Below are 7,916 nucleotides of genomic sequence, written 5' to 3'. Positions count from 1 at the left end.
GATCCCACAGTCACACATGTTGAAGGTTAAAATCTTTTAGGCTATAGATCCTGTCTTCTTACCAATTTATTGTGGAAAAAAAGCAGTAATTTTTCCATATCCCCTGGTTTAATATCTGTATTTACTTTTACTGAGAGAGGATTCTTAAGCTCCCAAAAACTGCACAGCACATGATGCTGTACAGAGGGATAATGTACAAAAACTACCTATGATTGCTGTGAAAGTTCCAAAAACAGCTGGCAAAAAAATGGCCATGTTTAATGGCACGTCAAAAAAAAAAAAAAAATGAAGCAATTAGTTAAATTAAAAATCCTATTTTCTCTTTTTTCATAGCAACTACATGAAACTGGGCCACGTTGCTCATCTCATACTGCACAGTCCTTCCCTCTTCCATATCATTCCCTTGCTCCCAGTTATACCTCCTTGTACCATCCCACATATTTCTTCTCAGTTCTCTGTGCTGACACCCTTGAAATCCTTCCAGGTTGCCTTCATGTCCACTCCTCTAACTCACCTCTCTGAGCCAAGCTATACATCCACGCTCTAATTCTTCCCTCTAAACTGATCCTTCTGAGGCCCTGACTGTTTTCTGAGATTTCCATGAGCTGTGCAACATGTGAGCTCCTTCTTCTCTTCTAACATCAAAAAAAGTCCAGAAACTTTCACCAGAGTGAGAGAAGAATCAGGTTTCTGGGTTCCTCTGAGCATGTTGGAGATGCTGTTCATGGTCCTCACCCAGCGGTGAAGAACCGGGGCAGGACACGTTGAGCAGATGGTGATTCTGGACTGCAGATGAGGACTGAAGTACTGTGTTCAAATCACATCTTTGATACCCTTCCAGCTTTTATCAGATGGTTCCACTCAATGCTTGGCACAGCTGAGGCAAAGGGAAGGTCAGGAGAGCACTCAAACAGCGTGAGCAGCTGAAGCAGCCCAGCTTAGGAGAAGGGCCCTGTCCCTGGGGTCCTCTGGCTGTCACAGTCCATCCCCACCACGCTAAAGTGGGGACTTCCCTGACTGCCCCCACTCTTCCAGCACTTGCAGAGCTTAAATATTTACCCCTACATGCAAAAAACCCCCCACATCCCAGTAACTCACTGGCTACAAATCCTCTGCTCCCTCCTGCCACATCACATTGTGAGCAGCAATTGATTGTAAATCAAAATCTCTGGGAGGATTGATGGCATGTGAGCAATTTCTCAGAGTTAAAAGGCTTTCTTCCCCAGGTTTTGGCTTTGTATGGCCCGTGCTCCTAATGTACTCTTCACTTCGTTCACCCCTGCCAGTGCCAATGCTCTTATTTATGAGGTCGGTAATCGCTTTCTATCAACACGCTCTGAAAATCTGCTCCTTCCCCAGAACATTCCTGCAAGTAAATCCTTCCCCATGAATATTCTCAGTGCAAGCCGAGTCCGGGGCCTGCTCAGGGCAGAGGAGAGGACTTTCAAAGGACTCCCACTGAGTTCAGTTGGCTCAGACCCCAAGTGAACACACATCCACACCCACAAAGCTCTGTTATAAATGGCCTCGTGGAAGTTCACAAGAAGGAAACCAAACCTTTCCCAAAGTCCTTAGGAGGGTCCAGGGTTGTTGTCACCATCCTTCTGCTGCACATGGACCCCAGGGTTTTACCTCTCAGGAGGAACCTCAGGCAGCACCACAAAGCACACAGCTGAAGGGCTGTGCCGACTGAAAATCCTTCCAGGACACTCAGCCTGGTCTCTTTTTTCTTCCTTAACTTAAAAGCCAGAAAAATATCTAGAAATGCCTGTGCAGGAGAATCAATCACATCCAAAGGAACCCTCTGGGTCCCATGAAAGAGCCCGTGTTTTCAGCCTTGGCAGTTTATTCTTCCTCCTTTTGGGAGGCAGCACAGATATGTTTTCCATTTGGAATATCCCAGGAGTCTTGCAGCTCATGCTGAGCCCTCAGAAGTAAACGAGCCACTTTTCCCAGCAGCAATCCCGCTTACAATTAAGAAATGTTTGTGTTTTTTTTTTTTTTCAGCATACCCAGACTGGCACTTGGTTCAAGCCATAGGAAAGCAGAGGTACAGGGGCCACACCAGAGCAGAACCAACAAATACATAAATAAGAACATCTTCAGCTCAGTGTGTTCTGCTCCATCTCTCTCAGCTGTTTCACAGCCCAGGCAAAGCTCTTTATCGGTGTCATTTACTCAGCTGTCAAGTGGGGTTTTTATCCTAAAGCTCTGCAGTGGGGAAATAGGAACCTGCAATGAACTTGCCTCAAATTGAAACAGATCTTTAACTAGAATAAACCGGTGGCTGGACTGAATAAACACAGCAGGCACTTCAGAAAGAATGTGAAGTTGACATAAGATCTGTTGGGTGAGTTCAAGAAATGGGAGACTTTGTGCTGAAGTCATAAATCTTCTGGGTTGAGAAGGGCGTAGTGCTGAGCTCTGCACCTTGGTGCCTTGCTGGGAGAGACCGATGCAGGAGGTTTGCTGTCCCAGAGGCTGTTGGAGTGGGCAGGGAGGTTTCTTCCCCACCAGAGCTGCTGGGGATTGTGGACTTCATCTCTCTCTTGTGCAGCTCTGTGGCTCAGTGAAGGCTCTGGCAGAGGGTCCTGTCCCTGGCAGTGTGAACCTGGGTGTTCTGTGAGGAGCCGAGTCTCTGCTAAGCCCTGACACACAAATATCTTAAAACCCAGGGTCTGTGGGCCAACAATATCTGTCCCAGCTGGGACAGCCCTAAATGCTGTGATGAACCCCAGTGGGGCTGCTCTACAGCTCCTGCTGTGTTTGGAAACCACAGTGCCCTCACATGACCCTGACTCTGCTCTCCTTCGCCTCTGAAAGGTGAGGATGGGTGAAAGGGTGGGTCTAGGTCTTGGTCTGGATCTCCTCCAAGCAGCCTGGATGATCCAAGGGGCAAGTCAGAGCCCATTTCCTCTCAGTTTTGCAGCTGTCGGAGGTGTGAATTGCCTGGGGCTGGCCTGGGCACGGGGCACCCAACCAATTCCTGCACCTCTGAGGGCAGGCTGGAAATGCTGGCAGCCCCAGGTAACCTTCAGTTCTGTTCTGAGCTTCCACAGTGCTGAAATCCCATTTAATGTGGCTTTGTCAGGACAGTCAGCTCTGCTGCAGGTAGATGTTGTCGCAGCGGCAGCCGGGCACAAAAAACCCTGTTGGTTTTGTTTCTATTATCTTTTTAAATAAAATTGTACTTATTAAAGAAAGGCCTTCAAAAAACTGGCTATCACTGGAGACCTTGACACACTACCCTACCTACAGTGATGGATTGCCTGGGCTGGCAGGACCTTCAAGTGGAAGGTGTCCCGTTGCAGGACGTCAGAATGACTTGAGATTTCAGGTCCCTTCCAACCCAAACCACTCTGTCATTTCGTGACCTGTGGGCTTTGCTGAGCCACACCTGGCAGCTGAATGCCTTGGGAAGGTTTGGACCTGACTGCAGCTCTGCCTCCGTCTGCAACCCCCACGCCTTGAGGAAGCAGGTCACGTTCCCTGGCTGATCTCAGCAAAATGCTCTCCACGTCCCTCCGTGGTACCTGCAGGGTGGACTAATCCATGGCCAACAGGGTGAGAGGCCTGGTAAGTCAGCCTGTGCTAAAGAATCCCAGATGTTTAATATTTCTGGCCCCTGCTCCAAGGAAAGGGAGAGAGGAGCTGCAGAGAGCACAGCAATATTTTTTTTCAATACATTCCATATGTTTCCTCCATAAGTCAAGATTAAGCAGCCGTGCTGGTCGGAATAGAAATCAGCCAGCCGGCTGTTCTGCTGTCTCTGGAGGCAGAAGGAGCCCCAGCAGGGGCTCTGACCTGACTCCAGAACACATTTCCATAGGGACAAGTGGAATTGTCATCCGTGCTGTCACCACTCTCACCGGTGCCGTTGTCTCTGCAAGAAGGACTGGTGAGCCCTTGGCCCCACCTGCATGGTGGGAAAACCTGAATTTTGGACAGGCTCCCAGCTCCTTCCTCCTCTACCTTGAGCCCTCAGTTATCACCCATCCCACCAGCACTCATAAGGTGTGTTTTATTTAAATTAAAAAAATGTAAAATTATATTTTTTTCTATTTTTTTTCCCCACTCCAGCAGCACAATTTCAGTCTTGTTGCCACCACCCCTCAGGTTGCTTTAGCTCCAGCCACTGCAAAAGCCATCTCTGAGGATGGCAGGACCAGAGGGAGGAGGAAAGCCCAGCAACCAGGAGGGGAAGGAATTTGCTCCCTCCTGAAGGGCACACTCGGAATAATTGTGCCAGCCAAGTGTGTGCAGAAAGTCCTCAGTAATTGCTATGGAAATGGTTTCACATGTGTGGGATTTTTTAAGCTAAAGTATAATTACAGCTAATTGCTGTTTGATTTTGTTCCTGTTTATATACCCATTAAAGGAATTGTTGAAATGTCTCTGCTAAAAGACTTTCTTCTTTCTTTTTTTTTCCCCTTCTCCTCTTTTTCTAAAATCATAATGGAAAAGAAGGGATCGTGTTGCAACACTGGGAGCTCATGAATGGCCATTAGCTCTCCAATGATCTTACAACAAAGAGCCCACAAGAGCCTGATGTTTTCCCAGTGTTGGGAACCGACGGGCCTTGAATTTGCAGAACTAAGGAGAGTTTGTAAAGATCTTGGCTGTTTGTTAAAGGAACCCTTCTGGGCAAGAGGCTGAGGCTGAATTCATGTGGGGAGATGGGAGGGCTGGAGAGGTTTGCAGGCAGGAGGAAAGGTGCCCTCAACCAGCTGGTCTGGGGAGAGAAATAAGTGACATTTCTGCTGTGTGTCCCCCCTGGGAGGCTGGTCCAGAGCACAAAAATGATGGTCTTTGTTTTGAAGTGTCTCATTATTTTCCTTTCCCTGTCCCACACTGTTTTTACACTTTGTCCATCTGTTAGAGTCAGCAGAGAGAGAACTGATGCTGGCAGAGCTCAGTGTGTGTGTCCTGGGATCCACTGGGAGCTTCTCTTGGCAAGGCTGGTACCGGTACTATCACTGATTGTCTTTTCTCAGCCCTGGTTTTTAGCACAGTTGTCTCAGGGCACAATTTGGAGAGAATTAAACATCATGTGTGCTTAAAATCTGACAAGCTATCTTGCTCTAATGGCCTGCAGTGAGGCCAAAAAACTCCCTTATCAGTTCATCAAATAAAATATATATATGTACATCTTTGAGCCCTCCTTCAGAATGGCTTTTCCAGGTTTTATTGTTCTACAGGAAAATTGACTTTATGTAGAGGTGTTGAGCAGCTTTTGGGAGAACGAACAGAAGGAGTTAGTTTTCCTGTCCTGGGAGAATCCCCCACCCTGCTGTTTCATTTGGAATGAAAAATGGAAGTGGGAATGATGCTAAAAGTTGAACATATTTTTGACTATGTCCATAGAAGAGCTTCAGGTCCATTCAGCATTTAGCAAATAAAAGTCCCAGAAAAAAAGAACATGCACCAAAAAGAAAAAAGTGTTGCTTCCTGGGTTCCACTATTTCAGAATCACTTTCCCAGTGTTCTGGCTGTGGTGAGCCACAGGCCATCACTCCTGGCCCTCAGCAGCCACAGGCAAAATTCAGAGCAGGCAGAGAGCACAGAAAATACAGGATTACGTTGCTAAGGGACAGGTTGGAAAGAGGGGGCTGGTGCCATCACAGCCCTTTGCCTTGGAAAACAGGGAGCTTGTTTGCTCTATATTACTTTCTCCTTTTTCCCCCCCACTTTCTATTTGGCTTCTGCCTCTGCTCTGAGAAGCCAAATTAGCTCATGGTCTGAGGCTCCAGAGCTGAACATAAGCAGAAGTGAGATGACATTGGCTGGAAAGAGAAGCAGAAATAGAGCTGTTTACCATCCTGTTTCACTTCCACACTTGGAGGGAGCAGGAAACAATTCCAGGGCATGGACACTCCCACTACAGCCACCAAAAGCACCTCTGCAAGCACAACTGGTTCATGGAATGGTTTGATTTGGAAGGGACCTTAAAGGACATCTTGTTCCAAGCTCCTGTCATGGGCAGGGACACCTTCCACTAGACCAGGCTGCTCAAAGCCCCTTCCAACCTGGCCTTGAACTGGATGGGGGAATCCACAACTTCTCTGGGCAATGTTTCCCATGTGGCAGATGCTTTATGGTTGCTGCTTATCCCCACCCCAAAGTTCTGTGGGAGAGGACATCACCTGCTTCAGCTGGGATGCTCCAGCCCACCCAATGGATGTTGAGAGGATTTCCAAGGGCCTGCATTCCTTTCCCTGAGCAGATGGGAGCCCATATCTCATCCAGGAGTTGTTCAGGGAATATAAAAGAGAGGTTAAAACACACAGTATCCCAGTTGATTGCTTATCCCAAATTAAGATCCTGAGCTGGTGACTGCATCTGGAAGCTGCTGCCCCTGTCAGCACCACAGCCTGCATGGACACGTGGTGTATTTTTAACAGGCTCTTCTGAGGAGGATAATGATACAGTGGTGCCTCTTCCCTGCAATTTTGTGAAGTCTCTGAATTTGGAAGATGATTTCAGCCATGGCACTCGCAGGCTAAATAGCAGGAGGAAGAAGAATGAGCTCTTGATTAAAATACGTCTAGACAGAGAGAGCCTTCTGTATTTTTAGATCCTAGTTCAGAGAACACAGGTATGGAGGGATTTACAGCACTTCCAAAACCTGATCAGTTAATTCTGGTGATTGTAAGACAGTTCTCACAGTCAGTTCCAAATTTTATCAACAATTTTGGTACTTGGCGGTTTTTTTCGTGGCCCAGATGAATCCCAGACTAAATAAGACTTGTAAATGTTGAGGTTTCAGTGGGGAGGGAATCGTAGAATCACAGAATGGTTTGAGTTGGGAGTTGGAAGGGACTTTTTAAAGATGAAACAACACTGCCGTTAAATGGGATATTTTGAGCTGTCTCATGACTTTTGAAAGCTTGGGGTTGCTGTACCTACAGAGAAGACCACTTGTGCAGCTTAAAATCCCCACTCCCGAGTCCAGAACTGCCAGCAGCCTGCAGAGATTTTTGACCCAGCATCCACCAAACCCTCTGAAGGGAAACTCTGTCACTCAGGAATGACTGCCCCTGGGGACTAATGTGGCAACTGAGTTCTTCCACTTCAAGATCAGCTTGTTCCAATTCCAGCCATGTCAGGAGCATCCTGAGGATAAAGCCAGTCTGAGCCAGGGGCTGCTGCTGGCAGGACATGTTTTCTAACAGACTCAACCTAAGAGCAATTTACCCTGCCTGCAGAAAAGCCTCAGAATCCCAGTCAGTCATGCTCCAGGTAGCTGTGACAGCACAAAAACCCCCTGATTAGTGGACTCACCGAGTCCACATCCACCCCACTGTAATTATCGGTGGCACTCAGCGTGATTTGGAAATCAAGTTACCTAATAGCCCTATTATTTCAACTTGTTGGGCTGCAGTTTCCATCCACTGACAATCAGCCTGAGTGCTTTTGCACCACTCAGCCCCGTGTTTGGTTGCAAACTTCACTGGAGAGCTCCACAGTTATTGCCCTCTCGAACGCAGACACAGTCGATAACCGGGGTTAATCTTGCTGAAACTCTTTGCACTCCACTGAGAGCAAAGAGTGGCACATGAGCGTATTTTGCAGAGCTCTAGAGAAAAGCGGGGTCTGGGGTGTGTTTGGGCACAAAATTACTTCTGCCAAAATCTATTTCTCCTGCAGGAGACCCAGATTCTGCAAGGCACGAGGCTGGTGGGGGTTGGACAGCTTGGTCAGCACTGCAGAAAACAGGTTTGCAAATGGTCACTTTTTGATCTGGTGGACTAAGCAAAGGAAAAGAGAGGGAGACACTAACTGAGATGTAGTTAAGTTTGTATTAATTCCTGAAAAAGCTCAAAGGGAGAAAATCAGAGGCTTTGCTCCTGGTAGAAGAGCTGACTTTCAATTACTCGCATGACCAGAAGCACTGAAATAACGACAGGATAAGAAGA

The sequence above is a fragment of the Empidonax traillii genome, unplaced genomic scaffold (genome assembly GCF_003031625.1).
Source record: "Empidonax traillii isolate 1590-97213 ecotype Southwest subspecies unplaced genomic scaffold, ASM303162v1 scaffold204:size1584377, whole genome shotgun sequence".
Classification (NCBI taxonomy): Eukaryota; Metazoa; Chordata; class Aves; order Passeriformes; family Tyrannidae; genus Empidonax; species Empidonax traillii.
The sequence above is the reverse complement of the archived record's forward strand: the minus strand, read 5'-3'. Positions refer to the sequence as shown.